We start from the raw sequence: 23474 nt of genomic DNA on the forward strand, positions 1-23474 counted from the left end.
TTTACATTCCACTTCCTTAGTTATATACAGTTTATTAAGTATATTAATCTGTTAATATTATTTCATTTTTTAAGCAATCACAGCCCACAGGTTAAGAACTACTGATCTATACAATCAAGAACTCAACATAGGAAATTACAAGTGTAGGCATTATGGAATTTGCAATCAGTTAGAGTATCCTGCCCCCGCACCGTGGTGGCAAGAGCAATAATTAAATAGAAAGAAAACAAAGCTCCTGGCTGAGCTCTGTTTTTTTAGCATGTCCAATATACAAACTACTAGCCAAATATACTTACTAATGTCTACACTGAAGCACATATGAGAAATTACATCTTGCCACCTTGGTGTTATGCCATTTCAGTGTCATTGCAGAAAAAAGGCAGCTGCAATGACCCGGGTAACTACAGACCTATTTATTTTTATTGGCTAGGGTGAGGAAAATTCTGGGGTGGGTTTTCTTAAAGTGTTTACAAGCATGGGTAGACTTAAATTGCATTTTAATTAACTGCCAAGAAGCCTTAAGAAATGGACTTGGACACATTTCAAATTACATCATTGATGACATCACTGATGACATCATCCAGTGAGTGTGCCAATTTATTGTACAGTTTACATAATGGAAAGTAACTACTGTATTACTTTTCAATGTCATTTTATACAGCTTGGGTGGAGCTAATGATTATAAGTGTTTACAAAAAGCACTTGTTTCCAATACACCATAGCTGTGTAGAGTTACTGAACATGTTATAAATGTTTCCATTCAAGAGTAAAAACAACAAGGTGATAGGTGGAACACATCAATTAATCTCAGCCACTGGTAATCACTTGAGGCCGCATCCCATATGCCCAGACATGGTAATTATAGCTCGCCCCCTTGCATGCACTGCTAATTACCCCACATATTACATCACTCATGACATCTTCTATGAATTCATCGATAATATCACTGCAACATTTGCAGTGTAATTATCGATGAGAAACCTGTTGATGGTGGGAAATGAGTTACAGTTACCTTAGGGCATGAGTTATAGTTATTTGAGATAACTATAACTTCTGAATTTTTATGTTTTTCTGTGACTAAAATCTGAACCTAACTATAACGTCCCTGTAACCTTTGTTAATTTCATTGTATATATACTGGTCCAGTAGAAGGCGTTCTGCCGAAACGCGTTGACATCGCATTTCAGGACTCTGTGTTACCTGCATAAAGAAATAAATTAATGAACTGAATTCGAGCTTGTTGGATATGAGTTTGTTTCGATAACTGGGATCTGACTAACGGGATCGGTGCAGCCGTCAGATGGCCACCTGTCCATCTGTTGAAGATTTATATATATATATATATATATATATTTTACTATGGGGCAATTTAATGTAACACCAAGTGATAGTGATGTTAGTTCAGATCTGGCATCTTCAGCAGATGAAGCTACAAGAGGCAAATTGGATTTTCAAGGGGAGAAAATTTACCAGAGGAAGGGTGAGGTCATGGTGGCACAAAACAAGGAGGGGAAGAGAAAAAAAGGGTGTCAAAGGGTTGCTAAATCTTACATAATGGTAAACACCAGGGTTATGAATATTTCAAAAGTGACACTAACAGATAACGAAGAAAGACTTCTCAATTTTGGACTCAGTTTCTGCCCTACCACCAATTTGGATTTTTTCAAGACCCGTATGGAAACATACAAATTTGTGAGAAAACTACAGTTATGCAAATACGATGCTGTGAGAGCTCCACACCATAGGGAGATGGACAGGGTGAGTAATATTAAACACTCAGATTTTGTTATTGGGGATGTACCTGATCTATTGGCCATCAATAAACTAGATGCATCGGAGATACAAAATATACCATCCCAAGTGGAGGAGGAAGATGCAACTATTAGGCAACTTAAGTCTATAGGTTTCTCCACTGGTATACCCAGACCCAGTCATTTTAACCCCTCTAGCAGGTTCAATCCCCACCTGCCTAGTGGTAACCTGGTCGACATCTTCCATAAAATGGTGGTGGGGGACATTGATAAATTAAGCACTACATCCAGAATCAAGAGAAAGGGCAATTTCACCACTAGGGATTGGATAGAGATCAATGAATTAAAAGTCAATTAGTCTATTATTATAAAGCCTTCTGATAAGTGTGGGAACATTGTAAATATAGATACCACACAATACATCAGAGAAGGTCATAAACAGTTGCAGAACGGAGACCAATATGAGATGTTAAGAGTAAATTTGAATAGTGTCCATCAGGAGAGATGTCATGATATGCTTAAGGAATGGCTTAATCAAGGGCTACTGCAGTTTAAGGAGTATACATATTTAAATATTGACTATCGTAAGATTCTATGCATTTATATTTTACCGAAGATCCATAAGGATTAATGGCATCCTCCTGGTAGACCCATAGTTAGTATGATCAATACCCTTCTGGAAAATACATCAAGAATTTTAGACTTATCCTTGTGTCCATATGCGACCAAGCTTCCCTCCTACTTACAAGACACCACTGACTTTTTATGTAAAATTAATAATATTTCTTGGCTGAGCAGCTACCTCATGGTTACTATGGAGGTCATGTCCCTTTATGTATCCATCAAACAAGAATTTGGCAAACAGGCCTGCAAATAATTTTTGAGAGCTAGCTCCATCACATACATACAACATACAGAGATGTTCATGTCCATGTTATAATTCTGCTTGACGCACAATGTCTCTTTGTTCAATAACAAATATAACAAATAACAAATATAATATTCAAAAGTAGGGAACTGCTATGGGGGCTTCATTTGTGCTTACCTGCGCCAACCTTTACATAGGTTGGTGGGAAAAGGAGGTAGCGTGGTCTGACAACTTCAATCAGTACATGTAAAAAGTGGTGCTATGGGTGCTCCTCATTGACAACTTGTTTCTGATATGGGATGGAGAGGAGAGTCAACTACAAGAATATGTAAAGCAGCCGAATATAAATAACTTAAATACCCAACCAACAGCAACCTGGAGCAATACCAAGACTGAGTTTCTGGATGTCTTCTTAGAAGCAAGAGAAGGAAAATTGTAAACTTATGTTTTTTTTTAAATCTACGGCCTGTAACTCGATCTTACACAGCAATTGTGTGCATCCAGGAGCTCTCAAAGGGAGCATCCCCTACACTCAATTTTTAAGGACATGCAGGATTTGTGCAAATGACATGGCATTTAAGAGGGAAATCTCTATGATGATAGGCAGGTTCATACAATGAGGATATCCCTACAAAGTTCTACATGGTGCACTTGTAAGAATCAGGACTAAAAAGAGAGAGAATATACTACATGGAGAAGTACTCCCCAAAAACAGCAACCCACTGAGTCATCTTCCATCAGATTCTTACTGGATTTTAATCAAGAGCATAAAGCGATTAAAACTATTCTCATTGGGAGATATTCTTACCAGGAGTACATTTACAGAGGAAGATATGTCAAAATGGCTATCTAAAAAGAGTCTGGGATTTTGATGTTGTGGTCATTGCAAGCATTCACATTTGTTTCAAACAGACAATTTTATGAAACATTTGAGGGTGAGATCTTGCCCAATATCAGAAAGAATCACTTGTGAAACTGAGTTTGTGGGGTACATACTTCAATGTGGTTGCCATAAAAGATATGAAGGAAGCATGATTCATAAGCTAAAGGTCTGCTTTTTGCAACACTTGAGAGCCATCAGGAATCAGGGCAGGACCTGTCCAATGGCTAAACATTTTTGGGATACTCATGATGGTGATCGCATCAAACACATAAAAATGGATCCATGGAGGGGAAACGTGAATTGGAACTGAGAACGATTGAGTCCAATATGATTCTCTCATTAGGAGGTGATAAACCATGGGACAGAACCTTGATGCAAAAATGTATCTCCATATTTAGATAAAGAAGTGGAAACTCTGTACTGTGGAATTGGGCTGCAAGATATATCAATGAAGTCTCTGGAGTATGTGATAGCTCTATAAGGGGTTGCGTTTATACTACATTCTAAGATGTTCACACTAATGATATGATGTTAAACTATTAGAGCACTTTAAGTAAGATGGCATGTTTTTGCACATGTTGATGGGGTCCATGGATTGGTGATTATCTCTCATCAGTAACTTAGTATGGCTTCACAAGTGAATATATATATTTTTTAATTGTCTCTCTATATCAAATAACCCCCTTTTCTTTATTTCATTAGGGATGACAGATCTATGGGGCTGATGTTCTGTGGCATGTTCTTGCTTATATGTACTGTATTAAGAAATTGTTATAATATGGTCTGCATAGCACTTGTCACTTTAAATGTTTTGTGATCTTGCTTGGAAGGTTGATGAGATAGTGTAATAATGTGGTACTTGTAGTCATATGATGAGCTGAGTTCTTAATATTGATATATTGCATCTATTGTAGATGCAGTGCTTCATTCCTATGAATTGTTTAAAGAAAAGCTAATTTATATCTTGCTAAATATGGTTTGCACTGCACATGCCACTTAAGATACCCCAGGTAAAGTGTGGATTGTGGTTGGAATAATATAATAGTATGGTGCATACGGATTTATCAGGTGCTTAAAATGTAGTATGTATCCATTTTGGATGAAGTGCAACGTGAATATTATTCCATTAATTTGGCACTTAATCAGATTATTTGAAGATGGGGATATGATAGAAAATATATTTAAATTTGCTTTATGTTTAGTGCAATACGTATGAACCTTGACGTTATAGTTTCATTATCGATTTTTGAAAACTAATTTAGTTTGCATAAAGCACCTTATTAATTGCTATTCAGAAATCAGAATAACTATGGGGAAATTATGAGATATATGGTGAGGTGTTTGTCCATGAGTGCAATATACCGTAATATGATATTATGGTTTTATTAAGAAATTCCTGAAATGTAATTGACTTTGCACAATTCACTTTTTCAACTAACACGCAGGCAACTATGGTGGCAAATGTGGAGACTATAATATATATAGATCAAGTAATATTGATATATTAGGATGATAGAACATTTTGCAATGGGCACAGGATTGATGAGTTTGTATTGCACATTGGCGAAATCTGTTTTGTACCAAACAGGGATTTAATATATAACTGTGCATTTCAATGTAAGTAGTGTTAAAACATTTAAGGTTTATGTAATCTCCATGCAACAATCTCTGTACTACTCTAAAATGGCGCTCATTAAGGAAGATGAGGGCGTGGTGAAAGAGAAGAGGGATTACATGTTTATAACATGGGAATTGTAGTGTTGAGGACTGTCCAGTGGAAGGCGTGTAGTCGAAACACGCTGGCGTCCTGTTGTGACTGGTGCACTGTTTCCCATAATAAATGATTTGATTGATCCTGCAGTGTCCTGTTCTTGGCATCACTGCATCTTGGTGGTATGGAGAGCTGCTCTAGAGCGGCTATCTGCGAAGAAGAAAATCATTGCACAAAATGATATATATCTTAGTTGTAGTTAGGACCTAGCCTGCTTGCAATAGGAAAATTGTATTTTAATTTGCCAATAATTTTAGCATAGTTTGACGAATCTTCATGAAATTTTGAAAATTAGTATGCCACTCACTACATCTACTGTCTTGAAAGTTTTGCGGTGATCCGTCAAGCGGAGGACAAGAAAAAGAGGGGTGCAAAAAACACGTTACATGTTTCCCCCATGCATTTTCTCATTGGGTCTTTAGGCATGACTACTGCTCGAGCCGCTGAACGGAATTACACCAAATTTGACAGAAAGCTAAATCTTGATACAGAGGTCGTGCTTTTTTGTTATTTGGTGTATCTCCATTCAGTAGTTTGGAGATATTAGACGAAAAAGGAATTTGTATATCTGGGTGAAGCCTAAGCACAGATCTCATGGTGAGATCTGATTGACTGTCAGCACTTCAACCAGGAAGTTCTGGCAGCCATCTTGGGACCAATATACATGATAGAACCCCAGTGAAATGCATTGTAGTGAATGGTGGGTTTTGAGGGTCACAGAAAGGAGAATATATAAAGGGTGATAACAGATTTTACAATATGAATCATTTGTTGATGTTACTATACTAATTTTAGGAAGTGCGGTGTGTTCTAAGGTGATTTTACCACATTGAAAAGCCTTCTGCTGGGTATTCATGGATCATGTTTGAGAGAAAAACGTTTTCTCAAGATTTTCCCAGAGATGTTATGGAAAGTGCTTCCGACGCTAAACTGAGAGCATATACTGTGAATTCACACTATCCTTCTCAGGTATATGAGAATGAAGTTTGACATTCTCAGAAAAAACATGTGGTTCCAACAGAAGCAGCATGTCAGTTGATTCCCTTGTGTTCTGCTGCAGCCTCCCAGAGTGTTCTAAAGAACAACAAGAGCACTAACAGTCTTACTTATGAACAGAAATGTGGCGCACCTGAAGCCATTTTGATTGAATCAATCTTGTAACACTTAAAATATATAATTTAGAAAGCAAGAAAATGAGGGGGTTCATTTTGTAATAGAAATTACAGGTAGTGCAGAAGAAAGAAAAATTAGGACATGTTTTAAGTGAGTTCTCAAATATCATCCTCTTCTGTTTCATTAAAACATTCTGACATGCAGAATGAAACATGCACTTTCAACACCAGCAGCAGACTGCTGGTTAACTCCCTGGTGTTCAGCATCTTTACTACAGTTTTCTAATGAGCAACTAGAGTGCTACCATTCGGAATCTATGCCAAATGTCTGGTACATCTAAACGCCCGTTTTGATGGAATTGAAGTGGATAAGTAAAAGCATGTTCTATTAAGGATACTGCAGTAAATGAGGAAATGTAGATTTTCCTAGTAAGTTATGAAGGAAAGTCTTAATTTTATTAAAGACACGGATGCGAGTATTATTCATTCTTTTCCTGCCTTAAATGTAATAGCAGTAGTCAAGACAAAATAAAAACTCCAAATCCCAAGAGGCAAATTACAATAGCTAATGGGATGAGAAACGTAGTCCACAGAAATATACCATTCATAAGTCAGCTCACCCTGTAGTACTTATCTTGACTGTGAAAAGCCCTCTTTTCTTGCGTGAGCGATTATAAAGTATTAAACATTAGTAAAATAGAACAAAAGATGGATAAGGCCATAACAAAAGACAACAGTTCTTGAAAAAAGTTCACAACTCTTTCAAAGTTCTGAAGGTAACCCAAAGAGTATGTAACCGGAGTGATGAGGATATGTGCAAGGATCAAGAAACCAGCCTATAATCCTGAATTGGAGGAGCAACCTTAGGAGGAAGTTTGCATAGGAGCAGAGGACGCTGTTAGGGAGGGAGAAAAACATTAGGTTAAAGTAACAATGCTGAGGCGGGACAATACTCGCCCCCCTGTCTTTAATAAAATTAAGACTTTCCTTCATAACTTACTAGGAAAATCTACATTTTACAACAAGACCGGAGGCTCCTATTATGCTTGTTTAAAGCAAGTTAATCACAGTAAGATAAACATGTTTGACCAATCAGCTGATCTGAGAATGTCCTGGAGATGGGAACCAGATCAGAACGCTTTAGAAGCCATAGCTCCTCTAGAAGAATGGGTGCCAAAAGAGGAGGTATCAATGCCGGCTATGGATAGCACCCACTTAACCCAATGGGCGAGAGTTGGAGAGGATACAGACTTTAAAGGTTTTCTGAAGGAAATAAGGAGTTGGGATGCAGAGGACGTTCTCAAATCGACTGTCTGTTGTTCTTATATTTTCAAACATTGGCCAACACATAATTTGGGATGGTCAGGAAAATAGGGATAAAACACCGTTAATAAATTAGTCTTTGTTCGTCTGTGAACTGTAAATAAGACACCTATTGGAGTAAATTGGTGAGCTGTAACATCAAGAGCTCCAACATCTGAAGGTCTTTTGATAGAAACAAGGTACAACAACATGGTAAGCTTAGCAGATAACATTTTTAAACAAAGAACTGCCAAGATAAAAAAAAAAAGGGTAATACAACATTGACATCCCACAGACAATTATATTTCGGTAGAGAAGGATTACAAAACTTTACTCCAATTTTACAGACGACAGACCATAGGGTGTTCTCTGACTGGTTTTCCATTAATTTATGATGAAAGGAAAAAAAGGCTGACTTATACAAGTTGTTTGTATGGTAAGTTTTAAGTAAGAAAAAGCCCACCTCCTACAAAATATTCAACAAGAATCATGAAAATAATAACCAACGTTGAGCAAACGCTTGATGTACATATGTAAAATTACACATAATACATGATATAAAGAATTATTTTATTGTTAGTAATAAATCAATAATGTCTATATATATATACATACGGGTGCTCAAAGGACAAAACAATGGAAAACTCTCTCTCAATCAACATTCATACACAAATATACCACATCTATTCAGCTAATACAAATAACTAGAAATAGAAAAATTGTTTGATCAATACATATATCACCACATGTTCAACTAGAGAAGACACTATTGTTCATCATATCATCTGTACCTATAATAAATCAAATATAGCTCAGTGTCATCCAATGACCAGAATACATCTTCATTTTCAACTTTTCTTTACAGGTTATTTTCTCCATATGTAGTCCTTTATTGTGCAAATTGTATTTGTATTGTACATCCAAATCACAGTCCTGGAACTTGTAGGGTCCTCCCAGTGAACTAACGTGCTGACGTACGTTTCGGTGTAATGTGGCCGACAGGACACACCTTCCTCAGGGCACAAATATATTGTCCAAGGCTTATTAAAATGTACAAAGAGAGAGGATCCGTCCATAAAGTCAACCTTTAAACAAATATACAAAGGAACAATGAATCAAATGCTCATTCCAAGGTCTAATGTATGCAACTGCATCAGACACCCCCGTTGTGAAAAGAAAACCACCAACATAAATAACCACCCATACACTTCAGTGTTGTGGTTAATAATTAATGTGCTTTGTAGAGATAAAATACACCATCCTGGAGTGAGTTTCCTAGTCAAATGACTATGTGATACTATTGAAGAACCCAATGATGACCACCACAGATAAAAATAATTGCAATAAAACTAAAAGAAAAAAAAAACAGAAAAAAGAAGGAAGAAAAAAGAAAAAAGAATAAAGAAAACAAATAGTATAGAAAACCATAGGAAAGACTACAATAGCTCACCTATTGATGAAATCACATCTACTGCTTATTTTGGTAAGTAAAGCTCAATATAAGGCATGTATTCAATGCATTGTGTGTTTATATTATGCACTTATCTCTAAAGAAAAAACAGAATCAACAGAACTAAAGGTTAAAGGGGGATTATCCTGATATTGTAATCTCTAAGGACAAGAATGTTGACAAGAACTATGTGTTCTAGAATAAACCCAAGGTCTATTTATGGGTTAATCAACAGTCTTAAATTTTACAAACATTGAGGCAAATTACCCAGAAAGGTCCCCAGTATATTCCTCCGGTCGATACTAAAATGATCCATAAAGCCAACTGTGCTCTCCAGAGAAATCTGCATATACCATCCAAAATCACTAGGTGTGAATGCATTTCACAATGTATTTATGCTCAAGCCCCCATGTGTAGCATATAAGGCTCACCGATGTTTGCCATAGTAGCGGCTCTGACCGTCACTATGCTAGTCTCAGCTTTCAGTTCCTGTGCCCTTGAGGATTCAGAGATCCCCTTGGGGCCACGCGCAATTCATCATTTCTCTGAGTTAACCGTTCGGGAAACAAACCAAGTTCTTACTGCGTTCAAAAGCACGTAAATACGTGCACATCAAGAAACGACATAGAAAACGGTCTATAGCGTGTAAATAGGATAAAACCTCCCAAAAAGACTGCCGCTATGAGAAGATAGAGTATAAAGCCAGAAATAATTGGCCAAATGAAGCTGAAAAGATAAAAAGAACCATAAACCTGAAAAAACAAGGACCTACAATTAAAATAATAACAAAGTATAAAGATTCAAAAGTAAGAATAACATGAGAAAATAAATAAATGACCCCATTAGCTGCCTATAAATCAGTGACTCAATCCTAGCTGATGCAGGCTAGGTGTACAACATGACTATAGTTCAGGCCTTCTCAACGAAGGCACGAAGCCCCATAGATGAGTCACTACTTCAACGGAATCCGTTCAATAGGGGCAAGTCAAGAATTAAAAAATCTAATCCTACATGCTAGAATACATTCACTCATGGATTTATATCATTTAATCCTCTCTCCACTGTGTTCAGATAAAAAATCCAAAAGAGTTCACGTTTCCCTCTATATGCATCCGGGTAAGTGTATTTGAGCGGTTCAATTTTTTCCAAGATGATCCATTTAAAATCATTCTCTGTGTGTTGGTGTTCACTGCAATGTAACAGAAGAGGAGCTTGGAATCTATGGTTCCTAATAGCTGATTTATGTTCACTGAATCTAGTTCTAAACTCCCTTCCTGTCACACCCACATATCCCAGATTACAAGGGCAGAGGATGCAGTAAATAACATTGCTGTTTTTACAATTGGTCATAGTGCCAAGGTTAATGTATCTGCTATTGTGTGTCAAATGATCAGATACTATAGCCTGTGAACATGCATGGCATTGTCCACATCTATGGTTTCCTAAAATGGGATTGATTCCCATAATACCTTTCTGAATATATGTGTTTTCTGAAGGAAGCCTAGCTCTAACCAGTTTGTCTTTAAGGTTAGAATTTATCTTATATGCAAACAGAGGAAGATGATCTTTCCCATCCTGGCTCTTCAGTATGTTCCATTGTGTATTGATAATTCCTCTAATTTTATTGTGGATGTTGATATGGTAAGTTTTACCTTTGCTAGCTTCCACGGCAAAGAAATTGACAATAAAAGTTACATCCACTGAAAGGGAATCAATATGTTTTCCCATGCACCAGCCAAACCATAAAAACCATGTTGATGTGTATGCCTTTGTAGTTCCTGGAGCCCAGGAGTGTTCAATGTAGTTTGGAGCTTCTGCCAAAATAAGAGGGACTGGCTCGGAATTCCCAATATTTTCCAAGCTGAGGGGGTAAGAAGATTCTCTAAAATTAAATTGTGAAGGAGGCCCAGAGCGTTTGAAAGTAGGATCGGAAACAAAGAAAGAAGAATAAGGAAGTCTATGGACAGTTCCAGAGGAGTAGGGAACCACACTTGACATTGCCAAAAGAGATCTATGAGAACAATCACTGCCTGTTGACGTCTTACCTGTGCTAACAATCTGTTGATCAGGATGAATGATGGGAAAGTGTAATTGAAAAAAGTTGACCAATCCTGTGAAAAAGTATCGGAGGCTAATGCCAAGGCATCTGGGCGCCAACTGAAGAACTGGGGGAGTTAGGAGTTGAGGCAAGAAGCAAATAGATCTATTTGGAAAGGACCCCATTTCCAATGAATAGTGTTGAATACTTTGGAATGAAGCTTCCAATCGCTTGAATCTCGAAGATGGCGAAAATGCCAATCTGCTACTGAGTTTAGATTTCCTGGTAAATATTCTGCATGAACCAAGATTCTGTTTTGGAGGCAAAAATCCCCAAACCCCTTCACTAGCTCCACTAAGGTTTTGGATTTTGTCCCTCACAACTGGTTGATATATCAAACTGCCAAGATGTTGTCCATTCTGAGAAGAATAGAACAGGGAACCCTGTTTCTTTCTAGGCTTCTGATCACAAAGTAGCCAGGAAGCATCTCTAAATAATTTATATGCAATTTGGACTCCTCTTGTGACCATGTACCTCCAGTCGATATTGGACTACACCGGGTGCCCCAACCTGTGTGACTTGCATCTGATTCTAACACAAGATCTGGGGCTGATGCAAAGATGGTCCTGCCATTCCAGGCATCTAAATCACCATTCCAACATTGCAACTCTATGCGATAATCTTGATCTAGGGTTATAATGTTGGAATAAGGCGAGACCCTTCTGAATATGCTGTATTTTTAATCTTTGAAGGGCCCAATAATAAAGGGGACCTGGAAATATGGCTTGGATTGAAGAAGACAGAAGACCTACAATGCTCGCTGGGGACCTGAGGGAAATCAGAGAATGCATAAAGTTTGAAGAATCTCCAATTGTATAGACTTCACTTTTGCTAAGGGAAGATGTAAAGTAGCTGAGACCGAGTCCACGAGAAAACCTAAGAATTCTATTTGCTGAACTAGAATGAGAAATTACTTTTCTTGGTTGATTATAAATCCGAGATCTGACAGAAGAGAACAACTTAATCAGACTTGAAATTGAAGGGAAGGAAGATTTTGGTTCATAAATAAAATATCAGATATGTAGTTGATCTACCTGACTCCTTGTGCTCTGAGGAATGCTACTACCAGTTTCATGAGCTTTGTAAAGCACCATGTTGCAGAGGAAAGACCGAAAGGAAGGGAGGAGAAATGAAAGGTCCTGTTTAACCATTGAAACTGCAAATACTTCCTTGAGTTTGGATGTATGGGGACAGTGAGATACGCATCCTGTAGGTCCAAACAAACCATCCAGTCATTTTGAAGAAGAGAATCTCTGAGGTGTAAGATAGTCTCCATTTTGAAAGGTCGGTAAACGAAAAGTGATTCAAATGTTTTAAATTGATGACTGGATGCATTGTTTTGTTTTTCTTTTGAACAACGAATACTGAACTGAGAAACCTGAATGGTCAAGTTGACAAGGAATAATTGCTTGCTTTTGAAGAGGAGCTTGAACTTCTAATGAAATGAGGTTTGATATTTCTGTAGAAAACTGGGGAGAATGAGGAAGCATTGATTGAAAAGGTTCTGAGTAAAGCGCAATAGCATAACCCTGAACAGTGTTTATAACCTATGGGTCTGGAGTAATCAAATGCCATTTTGGGAGAAAAAGTAAAAGGCGACCTCCTACAAGAGGAAGGCCAGAAAGGTGACTTACCAGATAGAGTGGAATATCAGGAACTTCTCTTTCCCCTGTTGCAAAATCCTTGACCCTCTGGGGGTAAAACTGTGGTCTGTACTCCTGGTACGATGAGTTGAATGCACCACGAGAACCTTGGTTGTTGTATCTACGCCCGGCAAAGTGGTTCCTGCCTCTGCCAGCCCTAGTGAATACCCGATTGGACAACATCTTTTTGAGAGATTGTTGGGATTTGTCCAGGGAAGCAAATGTGGCAACATATATGTTGAGTTCCTTAAAAAAAAGTGTCCCCAAACAGAAGACATTCCGCTTTGATACCTGGGTCTGCCACAGCAAAATTTACCTTCTTAGGGTCTAGTTAGGAAGGAGTCCTTTTCTGCGGTCATGGTAAGCGCAGAGTTGTCATAGCCCAGTTGACAAAAGGCATGTTGAACCTACAAAGATAACTTGATCAGGCTAATGGGAGTGTTGTCGAACCTGGCTGCCTCAGCCAGATCAAAGATGCAAGTCAACGGCCTCTCAATGTCTAGAAGTTTATCCTGGCATGTGGACCATATCTTATTAAGAAAAAGATACCAGGGCACTCCAAAAGGTAGTCCAAGCAGTATAAAAAGATAGTAAAAAAAGTCCAAAATTCATAAAGAGATTTTTCTTCTTCCAATAAGTAACCTTTATTTCTGGTAAGTGTACACAATGCGCAAACAGCCAACACGTGTTTCGTCCGAAGGACTTTTTCAAGGTGAAATACATTGAGTAAAGATGAATTCATAAATGAGAAGACTGAGTTATCATAGAGTCCAGCGATGACTTGTGGCGTTCACAGGTGAATGTGAATTAGCAAATCACTGTAATGTGGTTTATCGGGAAAAATCTCAGGGCATCAAATCTGTCATGAGATGGTTGAGGAGAGATATGCCATGATAAGCCCAGAAAGAACCGTGTCAAGCAGAGTCGGTCCGTCTGTACCTTTTAGAGTGCCCTGGTATCTTTTTCTTAATAAGTTTTCCAGCACTGTTCATAACTCTGTTATGATCAGTGCACTGGACATCTGGGTGGTTGGGTGTCATACCGGACCTGGCACTTTAACATTGTATTTCAACATTTTGGACTGACCAGCCATTCATCTTAATCACGGATATGCGGACTTTAAGCATCAACCAGCGTCTTCTTAATGTGGACCATATCTTGTCGACTCCTTTATGGTACTCTTTCCCGAATCTTGAGAAGAAGGTTAGAAGTGAAGGATCAATAGAAGGTGTTACATTAATTTTTGACTGGAGGGAAGGGTGAGGGCATTCAGGCTTTAGTTTAGCCCTGGTCTGTTTGTCTAAAGGGGTGCATAATCTAGAAATGACATACTCACCCACATGGTCTGAAGGAAACCACCCTGTGGAATAAGGATGGTGAACATCATTTGAGTCAAACATAGGGACCCCTTCTGTGTCTGTTATTAGAATATGTTTTGAAACTTCTTGAGCAGAACCTTTTTGATTTCTTTGATGGTGGGGGAGTGAACAGGCCCCCATTTCAATTATCGGACTTCCCGGCGTCCAACGTCTGAATCAGCATCCCCAATAGTATTATCCGTGACAGGTAAGAGACAATTTGTTTTTTACTATCCCCTCCTGTAAAGGAGGCCTGTGAGCAGCCACATCCTCTGGCTTGTGTGAGGAATCCTCACTAACCAAATGCACCACTTTAGGTGAATTTTTAGAAAGAGGGCGCATTCTGCTATCCCACGCAGAATGGGCCAAAATCGTTTAGACACAATATTAATTACTGAATTTTCTAAATTCTTTGTCAATTTATCCATAGAGGCAGAAACTGCCTGTTCCTCAGACACTTGGATAAAGTCACTCAAATTGTCCTTAACAGAATCCTCATCATCATTGATGGCATACATTATAGGAGAACTGTCAATCTCCATGGTAAAAATCGTGATAAAACTGCCTAAAAAAATAAAAAAACATTTGTCAAAAAGGGGTTAAAACTAGGAACAGGTGGAAGAAATGGTTAAACTGCACCTAGAGAGGAGAAAAGGGAGGCACAAGTGAGGTAGAGGTGAGGACTGAAGAGGGCAGGGACCCAGGGCTTGCCAGGAGCAGACAAACGTGTCTGGCAGCATTGAGGATATGAAAACAATACAGAAAAGGGGAGAACGTTACGTCAAAATGAGCAAGCAAACTGGAGTCCTCCAGAAAAAAGTTGAAGAACGCTGGGAAAGCACATGTGAGCCACATGACATCTCTCTCAACCACTGTCGAAAATGGCGACTGTGGGCTGAGGAGAGCGTCATAAGAGACACGAAAAGGGCGTGGGGAAATGAGTGCTCACGACAGTGCTGCTGCAGGCTGACTGGAAAAGGGAAAAAGGAAATTCAATAACATGATAGAAACAAATATATCACATGCACAACAACAGCGGTATAAAGAACGTGTAAGTCACAAAAAGTAAATGCATCTTGTCTGAGAGCAGCAAGAAAAGAGGGCTGTTCACAGTCAAGATAAGTGCTATAGGGTCAGTTGACATACGATTGGTGCATTTCTGTGGACTACGTTTCTCATCCCATTCTCTATTGTCATTTGCCTCTTGGGATTTGTAGTTTTTATTCTGTCTTGACTGCTGCTATTAAATTTCCAGCAGGAAAAGAAAGCATAATATGAGCCTCCGGTCTTGTTATTAAATTAGGGAGCTTCATAACAAATAGGTCTCTCAAAATGGCCACCAGAGAAAAAACAGCTCACATGTAGCACAAATATCACCCAAATGTAGATTGAATGTAGCCCAATGACAAAAGTGTGCATAACACTTGATATTGTGTTTTGCTGTTGTATATAGAGCAGACGTGACCCAAAGGTTTTGGAGTGATTTTCATGAGCATCAGTTACATTACAAAAGGACACATTAATTTTGGTTTTAGGCACAGGCAGATTAAGTGATTTGCCCAGAACCACAGGCTGTCGAGGTGATGCTCAAAATCAAACCCAATTCACCCAGTTGCAAAGTCTGCAGCTCTGGCCGTAGCACCGCATCCTCTCCCCTAAGTGTAACAAATAATCAAGTAACCAACACGATTAAAAAAACACAAAGATAACAAATAATTTTAAAACGTTCTTTGTCGCTATCAGAGAACTCAGTAAATAAATCCTCATTTTAGTTTTTTAGAGCAGTAACCATACTTTCTGTGAGAATAAGATGCTCTATTTTTTAAATTTTCTAAAGGAAATGCTTTAGGTATTACAATTTAGATGACATCAAGATGAGATCCGGCATGCCACACTTTTGCAATAAATATAGAACGTTAGCAATCTAGTTGTTTATTAGAATTCAGTGGGGAGTAGTAGCGCAGTGTTTTAATAAAAATTATTAATGAGTGTTCATGTATTCACAATAATGGATTTGTGTAGAAAATATAATAATGTAGAAGAATAATGCACGCATTTGAAAATGTGATTACGATGAGTGGCCACCAATTTTCAAGAAGTGTACTTAATACATTATGAAACATTATGAAATATTGAATATATATGTGACTAATGTAGTGATTTGTCATATTAAAGGTTATGCATTATGTATTAGCTTTGTTAATTGTAGGCCTTAACTTTGCGTTAAACTGTGATTTTCCATCGTATCGTTTAAATGTGCTCACAGCTGGAAAGTTTTCTCATGAGAACCGACTGCTAGAAGATGCTGTTCTTGCTAATGTAATGTTTTGTGTGTAATGTGTGTAAGACTGACTTTCTCAGGAGGAGAACAATGAAGACACTGACTGAAGTACAAGTTGCAACAATATTGTTACCTGATGAGCCGGATGATGAGGACATTGCAGGACAACCAATCAATGACATGTGAACAGAGTAATGGTAGAATTCATAGATTTGGAGTTTTAGTTTTATTGGACAAAGTGTGAACATGCGGTCCCTTGACCAATAGGGATTTGGGAAATAATTTTAGTGATTTTGATTTAAAGAGACCACAGTGGGAGAAGACAGGCTCATTGCCCATTTTCTTGTGGCAAAAAAGGTCAATACTTTCTTGTGCATCTTGACAAGAGATGTGCTTAACTTTATTGCTTAAAGACGTTGCATTTTCTGAACTTTGATGATGAATCCTGATGCCTTGCTGATCGACTGATGTCCTGAGGAAGAAGACTGACTCTGCTTGCTGATCCACATTGAGGATAGGTATTATGAATTGTAATGTTGATTATTATGTCTATTTGCTTTTTCTTTCTAGGTATCAACCTCACTGTTTGATAGAGCCATAGTTAGATGTTTTTCCAAATTCGTGTTACTAAGTTGTTTTGTATGAAACACAACATGCTGATGGTATTATGGTGTTAGTTAAGGATACTCACTAATGAAATTTTGCCAATAGGGAATAATGCTTGATGAATTGTAATGGAAGAGAGGGGTGTTGCGCCATGTCTTTGGCTAAAGCAATGGTGCAAAGTGCCAGAGGATGGGACCTTAGAATTTCCTACAAATTGGATGTTCAATTTGAGGGCATTTAAGCATTTAAGCATTTAAGCATGGTGCTATATGAATCAAAGCCCCCTTCTGAGATCAGCATAGCTTGAGGCATTAGCAATTTGGCAGCTAGTAGCCAGAGAGCAATAGCAACAGAAATTCGAGAGGAGGATGGAAAAAAACTTTAGCAGAGGCTAGGTGGGACAGTGCTTAGGGAGTTTGGAGGATGGAGACTTTGCACGGTAAGTTGTTTTCGGCAATTAGGCAGGTCAATGAGAAGGAAGGAAAGCTACTAGACAGACTAACAGAAGTCTGTCCAAGATTAGGAGGAAGAATTGGACGACGATGAGCTTATTACACAGTTATTGAGAAATCGCCCACCACCATATACAGCACATGAAAGTGGTCCGAGTACCCGTGCTGATCCGACAATTCTAACATAGGTTAGTGGGACAATGAGTCTGATGCAGGTTAAAGCTAACCTGACACAGAATGCGATGCAGAGTGGTCTTAATGTGCCTACTACTCCTGTAGTGCAAAATCAGGTGCAACCACCACAGGTTCAGAGGATTTATCCTGATATGCCCATTATGGAAGTTGACTTTGAACTTAATGGTGCCTATGGAACAGGTTTACCCGATACTGATGTTGGTTCAGACTGAACCAACTCCACTTTTACTGCCCCAAGTGCAGACTTAGGTAATGCCAAGATTCACTCCAGTAACAGGGACACAGTCAGATATGTCTTCAATGATGAATCAGAACATGGGAGTCGCTCTCCCACAGAGCGTAAGTGCCAGACCAACCTCAGATTCTATATCGCTACCAATTAATGTTGATCCAGGTAAACCCTTCTTTGCACAGAAAAAATCTACTATAGGTGAACGGGTGCCATGTCCCAGAATATAATTAGGGGAGGACATAATGAAAATGCTCGGGTAGTCTCTCCTGTGGGACAGACTTTTGACAGATCAAGATCATTGTTAGACCTTAGTCTATTTGTAGTTCTTCAGGATACTGTGGTAGAGTCAAAAGTTTGAAATTATTGACACCGCAGACCCCAAATGCAGTTGCACAGCAGGTGCCACCAGTCCGAGCCAGTAACATTTTGTTGCAAGGATTGACAGCTCAGCAGTTAACTGCATAGTCATATAAGCTGAATACCCTGCAGAGTGTTCCCCCAAAGGAGAGGAGTGTTTGAATTATGCAAGCCTAAGCATGGAAGCAGGTGAACTCATTGAGGGAACCTTGGGTGTAGAATATTGATTGGCAGAGGACTGACAGGACAACTGAGGAAGCAAAGGAGTCTATTTATGCGTATTATGAGAGATTGTTGCAGGTGTTCAAGCATTACAGTTGTACAGAGACCATTGAGGCAAAAGAAATTATTAATTTTGTGTTCAGATTTGTGGAAGGGTTGAGACCTGAAGTTAGCCAGATGATTAAGAGTCATTTGATTTGCTGGCAAGCAAAGCTGATTGATGAGGTGTTGCAGTTTGCAAAACACTGCAGTAATGGCACTGAAATGAAGCAGAAAAAGTTGAAAGAGAAGGTGATGGTGATGCAGATTAAAGCTGCTCAAACAGGAATGCAAGGGATTTTCATGTGTCATTGAAAAGATGTACAGTGCTGAACCTGTCAACCTTACTTCCTAATGAAAATCTTGAAATTGAGCATAAGGAAGATGTTGAGCATGATTGTCTTGAAGTATCTGATTTGTGCACAAAACCAAGATCTGACATTAGAGATGCCCGATTGGAAGGGAATGACCAAATTATCTTTGTTGATGGTTCCTGTCTGAGAGACAATGTAGGGACACTGAGAGCAGGATATGCTGTGTGCACACTCACTGGTATTTTAGAATCTTCTTGGCTTTGAGGAGTGTGTTCTGCCCGAGTAGCGGAACTGGTAGCCCTTACTAGAGCATGCCATGTTTCTGCTCAGTTGAAAGTTACAATATATACGGATAGTCAGTATGGATTTGGAATAGTCCATGATTTTGGCCAGTTGTGGTCAGAGAGAGGTTTCATGACCTCTTGTGGTTCACCAGTGAGAAATAGTGAGTGGATTAAAGAAATGTTACATGCTATTCAAATGCCTGAAAAGATTGCCGTGGTAAAATACAGTGCACATCTGAAGTCTCAAGACTTTGTATCATTGGAAAATGGATATGTGGATCAATGCGCAAGGTTTTGCGCTTTGAACTGTATATCGTTCAAAGATGAGTGGGAACTGTTACCTGAAGAAGAAGAAACATGTCCAAGTTTTGCATTGAAAGTAATTGACGCATTGAAGGAATTGAAAATGTTGCAGAATAATGCTGACAGGGAGGAAAAACGTTCATGAAGTAAAATGAAATGTGTGCAAAAACAAGATGAATTGTGGGTTTCTGAAAAGGATCAATTGGTTTTGCAAAATAGTCTGTTGTCTCAAATGGATAAGTATTATCATGGTCGAGCACATATTGGGAGGGATGCAATGATTCGATTGTCGAAACATGATTGGTTCAACCCAAGGTTTAGACAAGTTGCTGAAGCAGTTTGCCATCATTGTGTCAGTTGCCAACAATTGAATGTGGGGAAAGGGACAGTGGTAAATTTGAGCCACATTGGAAGAGCAGGAGGTCCATTCAGCAGAATGCAGATGTTTTTTATTGAGATGCACGTGTGTGGAAGTTTGAGATATGTGTTGATGATTGTTTGCATTTTTTGTCACTGGATTGAAGCTTACTCTACACAAAGAAATGATAGTCTCACAGTAGCAAAACTACTGCCTAGGGAACTTATACCACGTTTTTTGGTTCTGATCTCTGTAGAATCAGATAGGGGAAGTCACTTCAACAATGAAGTACTTAAATTACTGTGTGCAGCATTGAGCATTGGGCAGAAGTTGCATTGTAGTTACCGCCTGAAGCATCATGACTAGTGGAACAGATTAATGGTACCTTGAAGTCAAGAGTTGCAAAGATGTGTGCATCCATGAATTTGAAATGGCCTGACGCATTGACTTTAGTTTTGATGTCAATGAGAAACACACCCGACAGGAAGACAGGATTGTCGCCTCATGAGATCCTTATGGGCCAAGCCATGAGATTGCCAGCGGTGCCTGCAAATTAACTTGTCAACATTACAGATGATATGGTGTGGAACTACTGCAGAGGTCTGGCTGATGTGGTTTGCTCTTTCTCTCAGCAGGTGGATGCTACCACACTGCCACCGGTGCATGACCCAGGGCACAACCTGACATCCACAGACTGTGTTGTGGTCCGGAAACATGTGAGGAAAACGTGCTAGGAGCCTTGTTGAAAAGGACCAATCCAGGTAGTTCTGACAAGTACCACAGCTGTTAAGTGCGATGGAATTCCGAATTGGATCCATGCCAGTCACATGAAGAAAGTGGCATGTCCACTGGATCATGAGGAAGAAGAGTTGTTGAGAGTATCAACAACAGTGAAACAAGTCTTAGGGCCGTAAAAAGAACAAAGAGGAACTGAGACCGGATCTAAGCCCGTTGAGGATGGTTCAGTCATTCCTGTGAGAGACGAAGGAGAAGACCTCCAGGAGGGTGACGGAGAACCTATCTCAATCGAGGCAATAGGAGAGCCTAGTCAGAGGAGGGCTTACCAAAGGGTAAAGGAGTTGAGGTGGATAAAAGTCACTGTGATCTGACTTCTCCTGAACTGGTTGCAGGTCCATCAAGAGAAAACACCACAGAACAAGGGGAAGGTTTGAGTTCGACACTGAAGAGAACACTGACAAAAGGTCCACTGAAGGGAGATAAGTGGCCGGAGTCACAAGTAGAAAGAGAAAAATAAGTGGTTGTTGGGACAACCATAGAGAAAGAACAGGATACAACAAAAAGAGAAGATCTAAGTGAAGGAGAATTGAATGGTGATCGAAAGTTCAAATAAAAGAGAATAGCAAGTCGAAGATATGCAGGTCCTGAATGGGCGTTTGCAACTACAAGTGAGTGGCAGAAAGTATTTTTGTCTTTTTGCTTTGATAGACACATTCCGGGTCAGTATTTTGGCACTTGAAGGAAGCTGATGAACTGAACTGTTGAAACAATCTGAGAGAAAAATCTTGAGAAAGAGACTGTCGAAAGTAAACGGAAGAGACATTGATAAACTGATTTGACTTTTGAAACCTGATTTAACAAGCTGCTTACCGACTTTGACAAGGGATCCTGGAAGTGACACTGAAAGCTATAAGTAACTGCTGAAAGAAGAGTTGTTTGTTTTTTATTTTTGATGCAGTTTTCCTAAATTTTCTTCTCCATTCTGAGTATTTACAGATCATGAGTAACATTAACCAGCAGGGTAGGAATACTAGGCGCCTCTAAATATATGAGCATTGGTTTTGGCAATTATGTGTGGGATATTGTTTATGGTGTTGATTGTGGGTATGTCTTTTCTTGAAAAGAGTGAAGCCAACCATACTTCTGCTTTTGAGACAACTACTGCACTAACGGCAATAGAGAGGTTTAAGTTAGATGTGAAGTATTTGCATGGGAATACTAATGCACAAGGAGAACTTTATTTTAATGTCTTCTATCGCTTGTTAAGTGAGTATGTTGAGACAATGGATGTGAGGAATTGTTATGTGTGTACACGAATTCCTTCATCTGTTGAGGAAGGAGTTACGTACCAAGTCTGCCACTAACATATGTAATAAGTTGTAGTCTGCTACTATCAAGATTTTATAACCAGAAGTACGTCCAGTACTTTTACTCGAATCATGATGTCATGTTTTCGTCTGTCCCTATAATTAGGTATTTGAGTGGAGTAGCTAAGGATAATGACATAGTACTAGTTAGAGGTTTCTTTGAACCTACATTGATGTTTGACACAGCTTATGCGCACAGGAATAATAACCTTAGAATGTGTCGCAGTTCAAGCTTGGGTTAGATTACGTTTTTTTCACTGCTTTGGACAGCCAGTATTGTTTCTGTATGTGTTTCATTTGATTATGAGATTGAGCTACATGACTTTAGCATTGTTAATATAGGGAAATAAATATTCTAACTTTTACTAAAAGGTGTGGTTATTCATGACTGAAAGGTCATGGTAGGTGACAATTACTGACTCTATTGATTATTATTGTTATTGATTATTGTTGATATTGTACATTGGTTATTGATTATTGATCTGCATGTACTGGAGTTATGGTAGGAACATCTTAAATGTGAGTCAAAAGATTCATCGACCTATTCACGTCCACTTTTAAGTTTACTTATTAAGGTCTGATGCGCTAACAGGAGACAGATGTCAGGGGGACCAAGTTGACCATGTTGGGTTGGTGGGGGGGCAGCGGCAGAACAACAGACCGTGGAGGGCAGGCAAGAGAGGCTGTGGCAATATAACAGACCGTAGAGGGCAGAAGGAAGAGGCAGTGGCACTACAACCATGCATGCCAACAGACCTGATTTGGGCAGGAGGCTTCTGATGTTTTAAGCCCAAAAGGGCTTTATTTTATCTGTCTAAAATCTCCTCTTTTTCAATGTAAGTCAATGGGGGAAAATCAATTCTCTAGGTTTTATTTTTTATAAATCTCCCTCTTCACAAGTTCAAAATGTTCGTAAGTCTGGTATATTGGATCACGGAGGGCAGGGGGAATGGAATAGGGCCATGGACTTGGATAAAGGAGAGCAGGAGTGAGATGGGCAGGTACACCAAACTGACCTTATAGTACCGGTGTCAGGGGTTGCAGCAGCACAATACACAATATAGGGCAAGTGTAACAGCAGTGCAGCATAACAGCAAGGAATAAGGAGAGGACAGGGTCATGCACATGGACAACAGAAAGCAGAGGGTAAAAAGGCAAAGGCAGCAATCTGACCATACCAGACAGGCAAGATGGACTATTGGAGTATAATGGACCATGAAGGGCAGGAGGGCAAGAGGGAGGGGGCAGGGGTATGACAATGGACCAGACAAGGCAGGAAGGAGGAGATAGGGTCCTGCACATGGAAAGCGGAGGGAAGAGGGCAAGGGGGCAGGAACAGCAAGCTGACCAAGGAGGGGAGGTGGAATGGGCACTGGAAGAGCAACACACTATGGAGGGCAACAGTGAAACTATAGAGTACACACAGACAAAAGACGGAATGAGGGAGGGAGTCAAGTGCAGCAAGCCAACCACAGTGGACAGATAGGAGG

General features: G+C 39.2%; 1 long non-coding RNA gene across 2 annotated transcripts in view; it reads right to left on the minus strand.

Moving 5' to 3' along the window:
- LOC138249978 (uncharacterized) overlaps positions 1 to 23474 on the minus strand; it is a 134256-nt gene that overhangs the window by 1866 nt on the left and 108916 nt on the right. The window contains exon 3 of one of the 2 annotated variants that reach the window (XR_011194876.1): positions 8158 to 8772. The exons of the other annotated variant lie outside the window; for it this stretch is intronic. This is a non-coding gene — a long non-coding RNA (uncharacterized lncRNA). Of the gene's footprint in view, positions 1 to 8157; positions 8773 to 23474 lie in introns of those variants that run through there. 2 annotated transcript variants of the gene reach the window in all.

This window comes from Pleurodeles waltl, chromosome 8, assembly GCF_031143425.1.
Source record: "Pleurodeles waltl isolate 20211129_DDA chromosome 8, aPleWal1.hap1.20221129, whole genome shotgun sequence".
Classification (NCBI taxonomy): domain Eukaryota; kingdom Metazoa; phylum Chordata; class Amphibia; order Caudata; family Salamandridae; genus Pleurodeles; species Pleurodeles waltl.